Source organism: Nestor notabilis, unplaced genomic scaffold (assembly GCF_000696875.1).
Source record: "Nestor notabilis isolate BGI_N333 unplaced genomic scaffold, ASM69687v1 scaffold1753, whole genome shotgun sequence".
Classification (NCBI taxonomy): Eukaryota; Metazoa; Chordata; class Aves; order Psittaciformes; family Psittacidae; genus Nestor; species Nestor notabilis.
In genome coordinates this window covers 34,259-54,313 of record NW_009923123.1, presented here as the reverse complement: position 1 = coordinate 54,313, position 20,055 = coordinate 34,259, and positions in this window count along the sequence as shown.

The window sequence follows — 20,055 nt, the reverse complement described above, 5'->3', positions numbered from 1 at the left end:
TGTCCATTGATTCATATTTGCAAATCTGCCTCTCTCACCTAGGGTAGTTGTTCGGATACTAATTCCTCAGATGTTTAGGTTTACACATTCTTTGTGTTCACTGAGTTGCAAACTCTCCCCCTAATCTCCTTTGGCCTAGTAACCTCTGCTTTCCCAAGGGCTTCACAGCATGTTCTCTTTGGACTTGGTTATTTGTGAAATAACCAAAATACAGTCACAAAGAAAGCATAAAGAAGTAACACCCATTCAGTCCTGAGTCAGAGATGTGAGTAATTGCATTCATCACATTATGTACCTTCCTTTCTCACCCTTCTCGGTGGTATTAAAGAATCATTCTACTTTTCAGACTTCCTGGTGGTCTTCTTCCCTGTGGCTGCTATCACTCAGCTCTTCCTGTTGCTTTATCTGATGTGATGCTCCAGCTGTAACCCACCCACCTAATGCATCAGCCAAGTAGCTGAACTTCTGCTACCCTCTGCTTAACTCCCCTCTCCTTATTAGTCATTCCTCCAGCCTGCTTCACTCCCACTTCCCTTCTTGGGGCATCCTCCAATAAACTTCTGCACGCTTCATGCCACAGTGGGACTATATGTGTGTATAAAACTAATCAGCTTCTGCAGGATGAAGGCCTGTGTTTGTCTAGCAGCCAGGAGTGCTTTATCCAAGATGCCTGTGCCAAGGGTCATATTAAGTTTCTGCTATTGCTTTCCACTCCCATCACATCACGTCCACACAGAGACGGGGAATTACTGAAAACTGGCACTGCCAGTGCCTTGCACAACACTTTAATTGTCTGTAGCTTTTTTGAAACCCAAAACATCTGCTGTCATCATCATTACAGACAGGATCCAGCACAACGGCAACGTATTTCTCTGATCACAAGAGAGGAGTCAGATTTGTCACACCTCAAACTTCACCTGAAGCCTGAATGAAGGAATGTTTCTCATCCTGGCACCTCTGCATACACGGATGAAGAACTTCTGCCACTCAGTTCTTTTTTTTTAATTTCCCACCGTCTTTCTGATCACATTGTTAAATGTACAAAAGTACTTTGTCATATGGCCTTCAGTAGAAATAAAGTTCCAGTTTCTATATGCCTTCTTAATTCAGAAATAATACCAATTGAAGCTTTGTTGAACTGGTTGCCCAGAGAAGCTGTGGCTGCCCCATCCCTGGCAGTGTTCAAGGCCAGGTTTGATGGGGCTGTGAGCAACTGGGACTAGTGGAAGGTGTCCCTGCCCATGGCAGGGACATTGGAACCAGATTAGGTTTGAGGTCCCTTCCAACCCAAACCATTACATCTACTTGCTCAGTCAAATGAATGTCTGACACTGTGTGTTGTTATATATTGTCTGAAAAATAAAGACATCCTTGCTGTCTGGACGTTTCATCCCTGGCACAGTCAGTGTGGGTTAATGCTCTGTTCCTGCCTGGCTCCTGGATCCATGGGCTGTGTGCCATGCTAAGAGACACTAGTGACAGGGAAACCTCAATCCCTTCGCAACGCCTCCTCACTCGCGGGTGCATGAGGAGCAAAGCTGCCCCATGCATGCACTCCACCTTGCTCCAGGACATCTCTGGGAACAATTTGGCCAAGTTGTTGCTCTGACCATCCCCACGTCCTTTAGCTGGTATGAGAAGCTCTGCTGTTTCTCTTATCTTCCAGGCTGATACACCTCCATGTAACAGTGAGGTTTAACATTGTCTTTTTCATTCCCACCTTTTATTCCCATTTGCCACCCAAACAACTTTTTCGTGTGTTGGAAATTTTTTTTTCATTTCTTTCCTTCCCACCTGTGCTTTAATGCTTTTCCCACCCTTTAGCGCTCCAGTCTTGCAGTGCACTTGTTCCAGTACTCACGAAAAAGAAAGCATCTTCCTGCAATTAACATCCTCTGAAGATACATGAACGTAATTATGATTAGCCTGAAGATAACAGTCCACTGTGGTTAAGTGGTGTCGTGGTTTAAGCCCAGCTGGGCTTAAACTATGACAAGTGGGAAGCAATCTGCCTGTATACACTCTAAAATAAAGCTGCAGATGGTTGTGCCCCAGACCTGTAGCACAAGATTATCATCATCTTTTATCTGCTAACAAAAGGGGAAATTGAAACATTAGGAGATAAGATGCAAGTCTTCAACACTGCTTCCCTACTAAGATGGAGCTAATTAAGCACAGCTAAAAGCATTACGTTGTCATATAAAGAAAGAGCTTTACACGGTTAATAATGTAGGTAGGTAGGGTGAAGCTAGACCAGGAATCCAAACATATGCTACATTAAGGCACACTATTAAAATAATCAGTGAAAGAAAATAACAAATGAAAGCTGGGTGGATCTGAAAAATCAATAGCAGGCAGAAACATTAATTAGCCAGAGAGGAACATAGCAAATGCAGAAGTCCCATCAAAAACCAAGATTACATTACATTATGTATGAGTGTCAGCTACAAAATATTATGTGGGACCACCAAAGATTATGATTTTAATCATAGGGGTTTTTAATTCAGAAAATCAATTAAATATATATAGTCCCTTAAGGCATTTTATTCCTAGTTCAGTGAGTAGGCAGAAAAATAAGCACATTTTTATTGCATTGGAACACATTTGCCATAAACCCACAGTTTTTAGCAATATCACATAATAAAACCAAAAAAATCAGTATTTTTAAACAAATCATCTCAGCAGATGCATAGAAGGAGTTACTTTGGTCCTACTTAACTGAAGAATATTGTCTTTAAAGCTACAACACAGTCTAAGATAGAGGTTTTATGAGGCCTGACATGCTCTAAAGCTGTTCACGGTGCATTACTACTCCTAGACTGCAGCTGTGCATGGGGCCAAGACAAATTAATATCTATCTAAGGCACTGTTAATAAGACTGTTTTTGCCAAAGATTCATAATGTGCTCTCTTTGGGATGGTTTAGGTTTGGCATTTATATCCCAACACACAATAACTTCAGTGAGATCCAAGACTTGGGGAATGTCACCCTTTGGCATTTCCCTCTGCAGTCCAGACTTTCGATCTCCCCAAAACAGGAAGACAGGAGAAAAGCAGAACCACGTGTGGTTGTTGTTGTGTTACTAGCAATGTCCTGGAGATCCACCTCACTGACCACTTATAGTCCCCACTTACAGAGGTACCACAATGACATGTCAACAGATTACCTTACTTCTTTACAGTGAGAAAGGGGTCTTGCCCTAAACAACACTGTGTGTGGCAAAGCTGATGACACAGAACTTGTGTTTGAGGTGGCCGTAACAAAAACCCCACTCTTTCATTTACACACAGTTTACAATCATGAGACGCATCTGTGTTTGCCTTTGGGTGCGTGGAACTTTACCACGGACCGTAACTGTGACTGTGTCTTTGTAACACTTCAAAAAAAGGGGTTCTTTAAGATTTTTCAAAAGCTTCTGGTGATTCTGGCGCACTCAGCAAAGTGTTCTATTGCGTTTAGAACAGCAGCACAGCAATGACACAGCGCAGGGTAAGAGACCAGAATGAACGTTAGAAGTCTTGTATTATCCAGACCAATAAGGACATCTGTTTCATAGATAAGTTTCAGTGCATCACTATTCACGGTTTTATAGGAGCAAAAGTTACAGTTTCTGATTAAAATCCTTAGAATTACGTTGCTTCATCAGCACTTCATTAGCTGTGCTGGGAATGGAAGCTGGCTTCCTTCTGTCAGAATTTGACACAAAACACCTCAGTTTAGTTATACGTGTGTATTACATGAAAACAGTCCCCATCTTTCTTAACCAATACACACAATTAAATGGTATAGCCCTGGATTTTGATAGGAAATAGGCTTAAGAAAGGAAAATAGGAAGTTTTCATTTCCTGTGGAACACAGGAAGCATTCATAATCTTCTGTCTATCCCCTTTCCCTTAATAACTTCAAGGTTGTTCCCATCCTTTTTAGTAATTAGCCTTGACCTGGAAAGGATGACCTCTACTATTGCCTTTTTTTCATGAAGTCTTGACTTAGATCAGCTTGTAGTGCATAGATTTACCTTTGTACTTTTCTGAACTCTGCATTGTGGGGAATCTCAAAGTCTTAAATACACTCCTGGGATGTGCAGCCCTGAAAGTAACTGGTTGTGGATAAGTAATGACTTTTCTGGTAACACCAAAACCTGCAAAATCATGAGGCTAAATAGGTATAAATGGGGGTGCACGTGAATAACAGAGGCAGCAAAGAAAACAGTGCTAGGGAATTGGGTGAAATCTTACTGAGTTGCTTATGGCAATGAGTAATCAATCTCTTTCACGGAAGTGAAGACCAGCCGAAGTTGCAGCCTCTGTTCTGTGCACAAAAATTAGTGAAAGACATTATATTGTTATTATAGTAAATTATATGTAAAAAAACCAAAAAAGGCAAGAGGAAAACAGAAGCAGAGAAAGGAGCAACAGAACAATTGCAAACAGCACTGGGAGCATCACTGGAGGAAAGCTTGGTGAGAGTGCTTTTGGTCTAAGAGCAAACTACAAAGTCTAAACCTATGAGCAAAGAAGCTGCATATGGCTCCTTGGTCCATTCCTCCTCTGCTCAGGAGACTGGACTCAGCACCTTCCTCATAAACAGAAAGGCTTAGGTCAAGCAGCCCCTGACTCAGTTTGTCTTTCTAAACGAAACTAAATCCAGTACCCTAAATTTTGGCTAATTTCTTGGGTTGGAAATGGAAGAGTCTTCAAAACCAGTCATACGCACACATGCAGAACAGACCAGAGGGCATCCCAGAGCGTATCAGCAGGATGGGACTGCTGCCCCTGTTCATACCAGATCTTTGAGGTGGAAGGCTACTGATACTGTTCTGTTTACACATCTTGCTTCTGCTCTGCTCAACTACTTCATGGTAGTTCAGAGGCTAACACACAGCTCCTAATAAATGAAACATTCTGCTCTTTGTTTAAGCACAGCTGTGAGTTACTCTAGAAAATTAAAGATGAGGAAACAGGTCAGTAAATTATTTAGAAGTAACCCGTCCCTGCCTGCTCCACACTACCGCAGCCAATGCAGCAACTCCATTACTCTCTACAACAGAGTTGCTTTGAAATACTCTTACTGGTAAAACCAGGGCTTCTTCTGAAGCGCCTTTGAAAGCTCACCAAGCATGATGAGCTTTGTCAAGCATGTGCCACAGTCCAGAGCCTCATTCTAGATGATGCTGAACATCCTGCCCCAGGGAACTAAGCGCCTTAGTACTTTGCAAGACATGTCCTTGAATTTGGCCTCACTTTAGTTCCCTCATTAAGGCTGCTGTACTGTATATAGACCATTAAATCAGTTTACATCAGGTTTCCCTTTCTCCCGTTGTTGGGGGTTTCAGTAAAACTGTTCAGTGGAGTCTAAGCAGAGAAAAGCCAATCTTCATCTGAGAAGCTTCCAAAACTCCTTAGTTTTGTAAGCTCATTGCATCTGCACCAGCCCCGCAATATTGTGATGTGTGATTGAGTTGTACAGACGTGATTTCACACTGCAGGGAAGGTGGTGCACAGAGATGTACCCAAGGTGCACCACACATTGTTTTCCAATGACAAAAGTCTAAAGGTTACCCTGTTCTGAGAGGACTGAGTCCCTCAGTGACAGAGGCCCAAAACAACGTCAGCAGTGCAAACCTTTGGGGTAAGCTCTTCTCCCCCACCATGTGCACAAGGGCAGTTAAAGACACTTTGACAGCATCAGTAAAATGAGCAGGTGCTCCTGTAGTCTGTGGAGGGGGTTGTACTAGAGCAGCCACACCACTCTTTCAATCGAGGCAAAAAGCGACAAGCCAAGGAGGGCTGACCACAGGAAGCAGTGGGACAGTAGTAAACAACAAGGTACACTGATGTGTTTGGTGTTGATGAAAAGTTAGTGAGGATTTTTTTCCAGTTAAATGTCAAAAGAGCAGCCAAATTAAACAGGTTTTCTGCATTTAGAAGGTCTGTGTCACCAAGCTTTAGTAATTTAAAACTTACGTGTCTCATCTAAGGTTTTCATCAGCCAGAGGGCAATTCATTCTTTCCTAAAATATGGGTCTAAGCTGGGTGGGATGAATCACTGATCCGTCCCCACTGACTGCTCAGGAAGCTGAGACAGTGACATTAACCTAGCTCAAAAAAAAAAAAAAAAAGGAATATGGGTCATTTCTAATTACATTGTCGGGAGCTCCTACTCATGAGCAATTGCTCTAACCCCTGCACTCCTCTTCCAGATGTGTCTCCAAAGGGAGATAAGCCACTTGTCTTCATCACATACACAGGTGCATAAAATCTAGAATAGGTTTTAGGCTCTGTGCCCCAGTTTCACAGAAATAACTAACTTCAGACTGGGAAAGGGACAGTCAGTATTGATAGACATCTCCCCTCTGAGCCAGCAGAACCCACTGCCTGGAGCAGGAAGGCATGTCCATACCTGTCCTTTGAATGCTACTTGTCAAAGGCTAGAGTAATTTCAAACTTAAAGCTTAGAGATATTTATTCACATGCACCTGTCCCTCCTTTGATGCCCCTAGTACATTAGGGGCACTAAGATCATACATGCTTTGAAGTTCTATCATATGATGTTACCACATACCTGCAAGGAGATGTTCATTTGTTGTATTGTCAGCTCAAGCCTCAAACAAACATAAGCATGAACCTAAACCATGGAAATAAAAGGCAAAAACACATTTTCCACTTAAAATCACCTGGAAAAATTCATTAAATTAGAAAGGCTAATTAGAGGTCTAGACTAAAGAATTTGTATCCTCAATTACAAGTCATCCTGCCAAAACACACTTCTACACAAACCAGACTTTCTTATCTTCCCTAAAAAGTCTCACTGTGGTGAATGTAACACCTACATGACTTAACTTCAGGCTGCTTCTGTCCAGTCACATTCCTTGTGAGCTGAGGATAAGAGGCAGGAGAAAATGCTCGAAGTTTTAAATTTCTAGAGGAAAGCAACAATCTCATCTGAGCCCTGCTCCTCAGTGAGTGCACTTATGTCACAGACAGCATGGGCAAATATTTCATGTAAGAGCCAGCAGCTTCTTTGAGACCTGGAAAGTTTCTCAGCATTGCTCTTTCTGATTCGAAGTAGGTGATGGCACCAGGGCATGGGAGGCTGCAAGCCCAAACCTGATCAGATTCCCTCAGCTGTAGATAATATTGCAAGTAAGCATGCCAGCCACTTCCTGTGATATGGATTTGTTCATTAAAACCCAGCACTGCTGTCGGGCTCCGTCCTGCTGTGCTGACTCTGCCCATGCTGGGTTGAGCTTGAGTGAAAACTACGCAGTCGAGCCTTTGAACAGAGCCTAAACATCCATCTATGCAGCCCAGTAAAAAAGCTATAAAAGGAGGCTTTTGAATTATCATTGTCCAGAACGTGATGTCATAACAAAACAACAACATCAGGAAATAATAAAAATGTGATGTACCTTTTTCACTGTAAATCATTTGTGTCAGCTTCCCAGATGGTGTGAATCTGTGTAGCTTTGGGAAATCAATGAAACCACTCTGGCTAATGCCACTGAAGAAGTCAGCCTATCAAACTGAGGCCAGAACACTTTCAGAGCCTCCTCAGTTGAAAGGAGAAGGGAGATGCAGCAGAAACAACATCTAACAGCATTTCCCTGGAGCTGGGGGTAGGTTCTTTGAAGGCCCATCTGAACACCTAGACTAGATCTCAATGAGCTCCAGTTAGAAGGCAGAAGTGTATTCTCATTGTACAAGGACAAATAAGGAATGACCCTGCGGAAACCACAGTTACACTCATTTGAACCCAATACGTATGAGAAAACTTTCAAGCCTTCTCAGTTTTTTTCTTTTTGAATTCATGCATTATACAAAACACATTCATGCTGTCTTAGATATCTCATGGGTTGTGGTATCTTCAAAACCCCCCAAAACATATGTTCTGCCTTCAAGTGTTTTCAGAGTCAGAGCCTGAACTCGACAGTATACTCCACACTGGATGTTACTATGTGGAGACAGTACTTACTTCCCCATATGGAATTAATTTCAATAGACGCTATCAATTCTATAAAGCCTTCTCTTCTTTCCAGCCTTGGGATGGTCTGGATTGAAAGGCTGGATGTCCCCAAAAGCAATAAACCATAGACAACAGGGGGTTTCTTTGTACCCCGCTTTGAAAACCTTTTGAAAATCTCTCTCATCTATATGCTGCATCCCAAAATCACATCCAGGGCAAACATGGAGACTGTGCCAATCCCACGGCTACAGCCCATCCCTGTACTGCACTCCCAGCACCATATGCACCACCTCTTCCTCCACATCCTGAAGGTGATGGTGACCCCAGAGCCAGGATGCTGTCATGGAGGTGACCAAGCTGAGCACCCCACCAGAAGGTACATTGGGAAGGAAGTCTGGGCTGCAGCGGTGGCCATGGCATCAGCAAAGCCGAGCTCCCACCTTCAGCACTTTGCTGAATCATAACTTTACAACCCTGCCAGATCACAAGAACAAGCACGTATGGGAAAGAAAAGAAAGAAAAGAAAAATATGAACAGGAACACTAAAAGTAATATCTAACAACCAGCTATCACTTTCCAAATATTTTTCTTCTATTAATTTTAAGGGCAAAATCATTTGGTGGTAAATGGGGAATAAACTAAAACCATCTGCACCCTGCTAGGCAGCTGTCAGAAAGCCAGGCAAGCTCTTTGGGTATATAGGCTTGACGTTTAAATCTACTGAAGTTATTCCAGCAGTGTCAAGCACACTGATGAGAGCCCTTTCCAAGCACCATGTGCAAGAGGCTGACTCTATTGTTATGGGAAGAATATTGCTAAGATTAGAAAGGTGTGGTAGAAAAACCACTAAAATGATACAGGTTTGCAAGGAATGAATCGTGTCAGGAGATTAGTCATATGGCACCCATCTATTTTAGAATAAAAGGAAACTAGGAGGGCACAGAAGAAATTTCATGGATTGATGGAGTAAGATGCCTAACACCATATGTAATTTAAAATTACAGAGGTCCAGACCTAAGCAGAAAGGGAGGGGAGCAGCCTATAAACAATTTGAGAAGAATGTCTTAATCCAAGAGGTAGTTAGCAGATAGCCTGATGGCTAACTTTGGCAGTTTGATCTAAGCAGCAAACACCAGCAGTCCTGGAGGAGGGAAAGGCTTTTTAAAAAGGAGTAAACTTACGAGTATGTCCCATCAACTAGATTTTTGAGATAAGGTTAATGAGAAATAGGTTGATTTGTACTTCCTCAGTTTAAAAGTGCAGATCTCCATGGATCATAATGTCCTGCCTGGCTGCTAATGTTCATATGTTAAATAAACACAACTTCTTTTAGGAACATTAGGATAGTGTAACAGTACTTTTCTGGGGCAAATCTAAAATGTACCATATTCATTTTAGAGGATCTGAGTTATCTGGGGAGGACGGAGAAGGGTCAGAATTTATGCTGTGAGGTACTGAAAACACTTCATCTGAAGATTTTGTAACTCTACTGGGACAGCCAGCAGTTCAGGTGGTATAAACATAAATACTGCTATTATCCATAAGTTTAACATTTTTATCCTTCTGAGCACTCTTTGTAGGGGGTAAAAAAAGATGTATTTCTTTTAATCCATTTTAGATGTCCAGTCACATTCTTTCTCCTTGCTCACACAGTGTAGCAGAGGGCACATAAACACATTGAGCAGCCTTCCCTGTATCCTTCCGTATTGCTCACAGTCTGATGCCTGCACCCTTTCTTCACAAACAGCCCAAGGGTGAAGTGGGAGCCCTCCCATTGAGTTTCAAAGGCCCGATCCTCACCTGCCCTTCTCAGGCCAAAGCTTGGAGTAAATACAGAGATTTGCACTGAACTCCAGGCATTTTGGAATCTACGTTGCATGAACAGCAATGCTTTGCCAGTTGTTGCCTCTCTCCTCTGCTCTTTCACTGTGTAGCCTGAAGGGGCAGAGTAGAAGCTTCACTTGCATGCTGGCCACCATGGTTTGTGCTGTCATGTCTGTTTTCATACAGCCATACCTCATCCAGAGCCACGGATCCACCTGCCAAGCTGGGCTTCTCTGAGACACTCAGTTGTATGTCTGCAAACAGCTTACCCTGAGTGCACAGAGCAAACGGTGCCAGATCATGGAGATGGAGGTCATGGCTATGGGGAAGAAAATGGTGGGATGTGTATAAAAGAAACTGTGCAATAAAGGCAACGTGTGAGACTGAGGAAGAAAAAAACAAGTTAGATCCGAACTTTTAGGAATCATAAAGGAAAAACAAACCCAACCCAAAAGAAGGGGTATGAAGGAACATGAGGTTGGAGCTGCAGGGCCACTTCAGCTGGGCACAAATCTGTGCTGCTGCTAGAGGCAGCCTCTCCTCTCCCGTCTTTCCGGATCATTTCCACCATTTCCCTGTTCAATATAAGCTGGCTGTAAATAACTAAAACAACAAAAGTAGAGATTCCATCTTGTGATGCAGTTCGGGGCAGCCATGAAAGGGCTTGTGTGATCAGACAGGACCAGCAGCAGAGGCAGGGGCCAGGAAGCACTGGGTCTCTGACAGATTCGAGCACTCAGGAGCAGTAGGGGCTGTCAGGGTAACTCCTGTGTAGATGAACAGGACATCCCAAACCCTGCAAGTGCCCATCTTGCCATACCTCACTACACTGTCTGGAGAAGCCCATCTTAGTAGGCACCAACCTTAATGAGAAAAGCAAACCTTGCGTTTGAATGCACTTATTCTTGGATGAAAGCACTGGGCTGTAGTTTTCCAGTGAGGATCTTGGGGTCTGCAATCACTCTGCTCCCTTTTGGATTCTCAGGTGGCTCCCCCTGGACAATCTCCATGAGCACACACGGCTGCACATACCTGAAGTCACCAGCATTGGCACCCTGCAAAATATAATAGCCATACCTTCAGACTGCCCCAACTCTGGTGTTGTGCAAACCTGATGAATGTCATGGAGACAGATGCATTCTCCAGTGCCTGTGAATTGGACTACAGCCCTCAGCAGGAGACACAAATGTTTTTGTTAATTTCCAGAGGAAGATTTCTGAGCTCTGGGGAACTCCAAAAACACAGCTTTTTTCTATTTTATCCTGTAGAGCTGTTACATGGGAAAGAGACTCTTCAATTTCATCCTGTAGAGCCATTGCATAGGAAAGTGAAGTCTTTATTTTAAAGGTTGTTTCCTTTCTTTCTTCAGCCTCTTTTTGTCAGTGTATTTCCCAGAATAGGTGCTTGTCTCTGGGTGAAGAGCAGACTTTTATTAGCACCTATATTCCATAACCTGCATTAGGTATTGCAAGTAAATGAGATTCTCACATGTAGTTTCTCTAGTCACCATGAGCAGCCAAACCAGTGGGTGGGGAAGGCTGAGAGCTGTTTTGCACAGCACTTGGTGAGGTCCTATTTTGATGTGCTGTGCCTTAGCTTTCAGAGACCTGGGACAAACTTTGATTCAAAGGCTCTGGGATAGGATACAAATGCATTTAAAAAAACCAACCTATTCTTTCCTGAGTTCTCCTTTGACCTTGCAGCATTGACAGTGTCTCTTTCTCTTGCATCTGCAAACAGTATCTATTACGAAGCTTAAATGTTAGAATGCGAACAGCAATAGCACTTAAGATCTGTGTTGTAATGCCCTGGGTTTTCATTACTAATTTAATCATATTTGCTTCTAGCAGAAGAAAGTGAAGTTATAAGAAAAAGGATTAAAACAGCATGGGAGAGAAAGAACAATATGGACAAGGTGAACTTTTCTTCCTGGATTTTATTAGTAAACTACAGTAATAGCAGTTTAAGTGCTAATTGTCGAGAAATAATCTTTCTGCTCTTAATTCCATACCCCTGAGCAGAGCACATATCGGCACTGAGAAAAACCATTAGTTCCACATCCATCTGTAATTTGTGGAGACATGCAATAAAACTGTAGTGATCTTGGATTACAGCAAATTGCTAACTCTTACCACTCTCACCCTCCTGTTCCATGCTCGGTTCCTATCCTGGAGTTACAGCAGGCGGGGACCTGTTTGTAGCCATAGGGTTTGTGCTTGTCTGAACCCGGGAAGTGTTCAGAAAGGCTTGCGTGGGCTTGCTGCAGCATCCTGGAAAGCTCTTTAAGAACTGAAGTATGTGAAATCTCATTCATTCTTTAAAGGCTTGAGTTTTTTAAAGTGTGGTACGACCTGTGACCAATATCAGACTTCACTATATTGGAGAGCGTCTTCCTAAACCTTTGGGGAAGTGAACATTTTAGTTCTGGTACTCAGCAAATAGACTTCCTTTCCTAAGTGCTCCTAAAATGGTTTTGCCACAGATCCACTGTATTTCTGGAATAAAGCTATAAGCCAAGAGAACCTTACTCTGAAGGTTTATGAGCATTTTTCTGTGAAGCACAAGTCAAACAAAGGATCAAAGCCACACACTGAAAAGAAAAAGAAGTTGGGGGGGGGGGGCGGGAAGGAGCAGTGTGTTCTAGGTGGGAAACCTGTTTCGGAAAATTTGGAAAAATGCTTTAATAGCTTCTTAATAAAAAAGGTAATTACTCCACTGCAGTGAATACAGTGTATAAATATTAGTATTTCAGCCTTATAGTAAACACTGGTCTTCCAGTACTTCAGCAGTCACATCACAGAGCAGTTTGAAAGGAGGTGGCGGGGCTTCATACTAGGTGAAACCCATCTGCTAAGTGCTCTCAGAATAAAGCAAATGCCTCTGAGTTTTGCCTGTAAGTTTGCTGGAACCAGGATTTCCTCCTTTCCCACAGAGAATAAGGGGTCTTATTACACCAGCTGGTTCTGAGCACTAGCTCAGCTCCAAATATAAGGTGAATGGGGGAGCGTTTTTGCATGGCGCAGAGCAGGCAGGGTTGGGAGCAGCTACAAGAAAGGGTGCTGGGATGCAGTTTTCCCTGGGCTTCTCCATGCTTCTGTGCTCGGAAACGCAGGAGAGGACCACCTGCTGCTCATCCCCAAAATTCAGCCCTTCCATCCTCACCATGTACGGAGGGAGTGGATGTGTGTGTTGCAACAGTCCAAGTGATGGGAGCCAAAACATGTTGTTAGAGGGGTCATCTGATACTTCATGCACATGGAGGGACCAACTGGTGGGGAAGCTAGGCTGCCAGACCGAAGCGTGAGGGCAGCCTTAGTGCTCGTGACAGCAGCACCATTTGGGGAGGGCAGTGTTAGAAGCACAGAGCAAGATTGGGTCAACATTTTCTGGTTTGTATTTCCCATAAAACATTAGCTCGGGAAACACGTATGGTATCCCACATGTGGTGGGTTAGGGTAAAGCTTTTGGATGCCTTCCTTGGATGATTTAGGAGCCCACGCTGCAGGCGAAGGCACTGATCTTTATGATCTCCAGTCACTGCCAGTCTCTCCTGCTGCTCGCATGCCCTGCCCAAAGCCTGCACCCTCCTGGGTGAGGATCTCTCCGTCAGGAACGAGTGATGAGCTCAGCCAGACTCCTTCTTTCAGAGCAGGAGAAAAATCTTCCCTTTTCTCCTCATTGGGTGCCACGTCAGCCCTGGGGCTGCCCTGGTATGTCCCTGCATATCTGGAACAGTGGATCAAGCTGGGGTGCTTGGACCCACCAGGGACATCTGCAAGACTGAAGTGTGGGGGATCTGCTACTTTAGCACAGCTCAGATGATGTGTATGGGTCTAAAAAGACATGAGAAAGGTGGCACTTCCCATCATGCTACTCAGGACCATTTTGCTTTGCAATCCAGTATGGATGGACTCCTTTTATAAGAGCAAATAGTGATAGGACAAGGGGCAACGGCTTTAAACTGACTTAGATTAGATATAAGGAAGTAGTTCCTTACTATGAGGGTGGTGAGACACTGGCGCAGGTTGCCTGGAGAAGCTGTGGCTGCCCCATCCCTGGAAGTGTTTAAGGCCAGGTTGGATGGGGTTTGGAGCAACCTGGTCTAGTGGTAAGTGTCCCTGCCTGTGTCAGGTAGGTTGGAACTAGATGGTCTTTAAGGTCCCTTCTGTGATTCTATGATTCCATGACTAAACATTACTCTGAAATTATGGTGTTCAGGTAGATGGGGTAGGTCTGGATTCTGGTCCCTATGTGACTTCTCCTTCTCTCCCATGACTCACTATTTACTTGGCATCTGCTCTGGACACTTGCAAATCCTAATTTGATATGCCTAAATACTCACACACCTTCCTGACATCTTCTTCTGGGTGAGACCAGGGCAGGATACCAAAATGGCAGTGTCTAACTCTCTCATGCCATTGGAAAGCCATCACTGAAGCTGTTCATAAAGTGAACAGCTCTTCACATACAACAGCTATTCAGCTGCTGAGTATAGCTGGGCTGAACACGTATTGAAACAGCTAAACACACACCAAATACGGCCAAGAAATGCTTGATCATAAATACATCAGATTTGGAATAGTCTCATAACAGTGTGGGATCTTAAAGTTTTTGGGAGAGGAAGGTTATACATGAGATAGCTATTACGTTGTAAAGGAATTGCATTTCAACTATTAACGGGATAAATAAATCATGTTTCTGGTACTGTGAAAATAAGATTTTAAAACAAAAAAGGAGATGATCATAGTATGGGATGGGAACAGGATGAGAACACTGAGCCACACCAGAGTTGGTTTTAAAACATTTCCAGCTGAAGCAGTCACATACCGTTGTCTTAACTTGGCAATATGTGCAGAAAATGGCTCCCACCAAGGACTGAAGGCTGGTCACAGTCTGGCATCAAGCATGTTCAAAAGGATGTCAAGGTCTGGATAATCATAGTTAATAACAGTTTACACCAACGAGTTGCAGGGGTGCACCCAAATGTGCCTCGTATGTCCCAGTCTGCGTAAACCACTAAACTTCTGTGTCAACCCTTTGGACCAGACAGCCCTTTGGGCAGATACTCACTGCCACAAGCTGTTGGCCTGGACATATTCCCGCATAGTCCCAGTCCAAGTGGTGTTTGTGGTGCTTGCTGCTGAGATGGTAGGACTGCCCTGTGCAGTCAACACCTTTATTGGGGACCACTATTCTTTAATATATTGTAACACTTGTAAAGCACTTTGCAACAATAAATCTTTTCATTATTTATGGCATTTCCCCCGCCTCGTCTCTCAGTGTGATTATATACTTTTAAAATAAATATTATCAGTTTATGCCTTCATTAAAACTCTATATATGCTCTTCTACATCCCCAAGGCATTTGTTGAAGTCATAATTGTTAGCAGCGTGTGATGTAAGAATTCAAGCCCATAAAACCCATTCATAGACACTTTGCAGCATATGCTGTTTATTTGGGATTCCATTAAAGGTATTATGTTGCCATACTTTGCAACCATTAAAGAGTAAACAATTTCAAAGGATTTCTTGATAGGAGACTCCTGTTTTAAGTGAAGCTTGGGTATATGTGGGAAATTGCTGGCAAAAATGTGCCTAATTGACCCATTGCTCTGTGTGTCTTTTTAACTCCCATTTCCGCTCTGCAGGTACATCGCACTCCTGCAGGGTGTTTTGGTGGGGTGGAAAAGGGACTATGCAGGCTTCCCTGTATCTTTTCAGTGCTTAGCACAGTGAGCCTAGCATTCCCTGCGGCTTGCTATGTTCTTGCTCTGGTTCCGCTGGAAAACCGTTGGGTGCAGGCAGTCTTCTGCTGATAGCTGCATTGGCATGCAATGCTCTTGAAACCCCAAAGTTCTCTAGACCTTGCACATTCCTGATCATCTCACAAGAGCAAAATATTCATTAAGAAGCTTTGCCTTTTACACTATTTTGGTTCCTTCATCATAGTTTTTTCCCTGGTTTCACTACCAGAGGCAGCTTGTCCCACTTTTTGATTCTGAATGCTGCTTCATTTGCAGTGAATGGCCTGAATGAGATAAGCAGAGATGAGCAAATGCAAAATTAATATTTCAACTTTATTTCAGAACACATTTTCATAAATAGCATTGTGAAAAAGATTTCCACCATTTTACCACCCAAAACAACTAGCTTTGCAAAATCCAATTCTGTTTGTTAATGAGTTGTATAAAAATCTTGATGAAATATGCAAGTTCTGTTGTATCTCTTCACTTCCAGAGATTGTTCATTTTGTCATTATATTGTTATCAGAGATAGATAGACAGAAAACAGGTAGACTCACATGTAAACACCAAATTACAGCCTTGGTCAAAAGCAGAGCGCATAAAATCATAGAATCATAGAACAGTTAGCACTGGAAAGGACCTTAAGATCATCTAGTTCCAACCCCCCTGTCATGGATAGAGGCCACCCTACATGACCACATGACATGACTACTATAACTTCAATGCATTTGGTATTCTTAGGCTAAAGTAATTGTGGATATTATAAAAGAACAGTTTTATCTCAGCTTTTTGCTTCCTACCAAAGACAGTCCCAATACTACAGGCACACAACTGAATAACTGAATGCACATGGATGGTTCCACTGAATTCAATGGAATATGCATGTCTGGAGACTAATGTGTATAAAAATGCCTACAAATGGTGGCTTACACTTTACAGTTAACTTGGCTAACAGACTTATCTTTCAACAAGATTTAATACCTAACATTCTTAATACTGTGACATAAAATCACATAATTTTTTCCCCTTCCCTATTTTGGAATGAAAGTACGTGTAGCAGAAACCTATCAGAAATATGGTTCGTTGCTGCCATTATTTTGCCAGATTGCAGAGCTGTTCGTTGTAAGCCAACATTTTCCTCATTTGCCATTGTTACAAATTGTAACAGATGAATTCTGTGGCATTAAATCATAAGAGAAAACAAACAGCATTGACTGCTGGCACCAAAACCAGCATTTCAGCAGACAATTAGCACATCTGATGTTTGTGGCTCCAGATACATTCTCATTAGAAGCTGATTCCCAACCAGCATGCTGCTCCAACAAAGGCAAATTAGATACAAAGAGGACCCAACTCTGGTCCTGCTGTAACCGCTGGCAAACTCCCACAGTTTTCAATAATCAACTAGATTGGGTCCAAAATGCAGACGTTAGATATACCATGAAAGAATGAGTGTCTGGAATTTATTATGCAGCAGATATGCCACCAAACTGGAAATTTCACATAGGGGGAGAAAAAAAATCACATTGTGCTTTTAGCTTGGATAGGTTGGAAATGATGTAATAGAAGCATTATGATTTATAACAAATTTATGAGCTATGCAGGCAAGCCATTCTCCAGGGATATATGTGGTAAACAAAGAATACCAGTGGCAAATAGAATTTACATCAAAGCAATCTTGCAGACCTCAAACACTTATTACTCTATTCATGACCTTTGTTAGTACACAGAAGTAGAATACAGTTTAACATAATGCTAACATTTACCTAAAATGAAACATTTCTGCTTAAATGGTTACTGAAAATGAGATGAAAACTTCACATAAGCTCCACAACTTATATTTTTGACATTATGCACTATTATTTGAAAATAAGTTGCCTTTAAAGGCTGATGTAAGTTTATTGAATTGACACATTTCAACACAAAGAACTGCTTTTCTGACAAAATATCCGCAGTGCACCTCAGAGGGCATGACGTGAAGCTACGTGTAATGTGACTGCAGGCTCAGGCAGGTTTTCGGCTCCCTTTTTTGTGGATGCTAGCCCACATAGCAGAGAGCAGCATGTAATTCACAGCTAATGGCAAACTCCTGCAGGGATATCGATTTCTGTACTGCTGGCCCCAAACCGAAGTTACATGTGCCCCTAAAAGGAGAAGACCAGCAGTCTCAGGATAGTTTCCAGGGAGTTCTTCCTGCTGTTTTGCAGTTTTTGTGTTGCCAGGCCTGGTCCATGAAGAAGTACTGTGCAGTAGTAACTGCAGGCAATACCAGGTGAAACTCTGCATCACACTGGCATACTAGGCAGTAAGGGTTTCGTACAGGCACTTGACAAGGGGTATGTGTGAAGGGAGAAGAAGGGCTAGAGAGGTAAAGAGGCCTTGGCAAGGCCATGCAGCAGGTTGCTCTCTCCTTTGCCTTACACTGTGCCTCTCTGAAATAAGCAGTGAAAATACTTATCACCTCACTTTCATGTGCTCTTTGTAGCAGGGATGCCTTACTAGTTTTTTGGGCCTTGCACCAATCCATAGTGTCCAGGCTAGAGCAGTCCTGGCTGTGCCTCACCAATGGATTTCCTGACCCGGCACTGAGCAGTCAAGTACTCTTTTGGTTTCTTGGGGATGATGGGTGCACCTTGCTTGCACGGGCTCGGCTTCCCCTAGAAAATTCTCTAGAAATTCTGCTTCCTTTCCCCCTCCTGGATAAAGTTTTCTAGATTAAGAGGTATTTCTTTAGCTAGGGCTGGACTTGTTCATCCAAGTGTCAGTGGATCCAGGATATGCTCTTTTTCTAGGAGTGGTCGGGGAGAACACTAAGACACTGCAAGCCCTCTAGAAGCTGAATTATGTCCAAAGGAACATTGATGGTAACAAATGTCTCCCATTGGCAGCAGGTCAAGGGAGGTGATCCTTTCCCTCAGCACTGTTGAGGCCACATCTGGAGCACTGTGTTGAGATCTGGGGTCCCAGTAAAAGAGACATGTGGACATATTGGAGGGAGTTCAACAAAGGGCCGCAAAGATGATGAAGGGACAGGAACATCTTTCCTATGGGGAAAGGGTGAGAGAGCTGGGACTGTTCATCCTGGAGAAGAAAAGTCTCAGAAGGGATCTTATCAGTGCATATAAATAGCTGACAGAAGGGTGCAAGGAAGACAGAGACAGGCTCTTTTCAGTGGTGCCCAGTGACAAGATGAGAGGCCATGGCTACAAAATGCAGCATGGGAGGTTCCTCATGAACACCAGGAAACACTGTGAGGGTGACCCAGCACTGGCGTAAGTTGTCCAGAGAGGTTGTGGAGTCTCAATCCATGGAGATATTTAAAACCCATTGTCATGGTTCAAGCCCGCTTGGACCTGTCTCGAGCGGGCATGGTCAAAGAAGCATACAATTGGACTTTTCGGTGGGAAAGCAAGGAGCGAGCCACGAGTTGAGATAACAGCTCTCCAGTAACTAAGGTATAATACAAACCACTACTGCTACCAATAATAATGATAAGAGGAATAAGAAGGGAAAAGGACACAACCGCTCACCACCCGCTGACCGATACCCAGCCCGACCCGAGCAGCGATCTGGCCTTCCGGGTAACTCCCCCCAGTTTATATACTGGGCATGACGTGCTGTGGTATGGAATAGCCCTTTGGCCAGTTTGGGTCAGGTGTCCTGCCTCTGCTTCCTCCCGGCTTCCCCTCCTCCCTGGCAGAGCATGAGACTGAGAAAGTCCTTGGTCAGAGTAAACATTACTGAGCAACAACTAAAAACATCGGTGTTATCAGCGTTGTTCCCAGACTGAAAGTCAAAAACACAGCACTACACTAGCTACTAAAAATGAATGCTGTAGCTGAACCCAGGGCAGCCATCTGGACACAGTCCTGGGCAACCTGCTATGCTTGGGCAGTGGGGGGTCGGACAAGATTACCTCCAGAGGTCCCTTCCCACTTCAACCATTCTGTAATTCTATGACTACCATGACACTGTACCTCATCTGGTGGTTCCACCAGCATCTTCAGAGCCTCAGCCTCTTTTAAAGCCCTTGGATACTCACTGAGCTTTTAAAACACTGAATCCTTTACATATCTATGTATCCTGATATCTATTTATCTTTGTGTTTGTGCATTGTATCTCTTTAAGCACAAGAAAAGCACTTTTGGTTCTCACATTGAGAAGCGTAAAGAAGAGTTGTGTCAGGTGGTCCCAGAACCTCTCAACTTTTGATAAAAGTGAGTGTATTTGAAAGTATAGTTAGGTGTCATACATCCATTGACATCAGTAGAACTCAACTCTTTCTCGACAGCTGGGACATTGCAAAGGTGCCTGCCAGGCTTACTGCAGCTGTTTCACAGGGAATGAAACTGTGACCTGCTGTGCTTTTCACATGGAAGTGGCAATAGACAAACAGAAAATGAGATCTGCTGAGGGGAGAAAAAAAAAAAAAGAACTATCATTCTGAAAATTCAGATGTTCCAAAGAAGAGGTAAATGCTCCATCCCTGTCCGTGTTCAAGGACAGGTTGGACAGAGCCTTG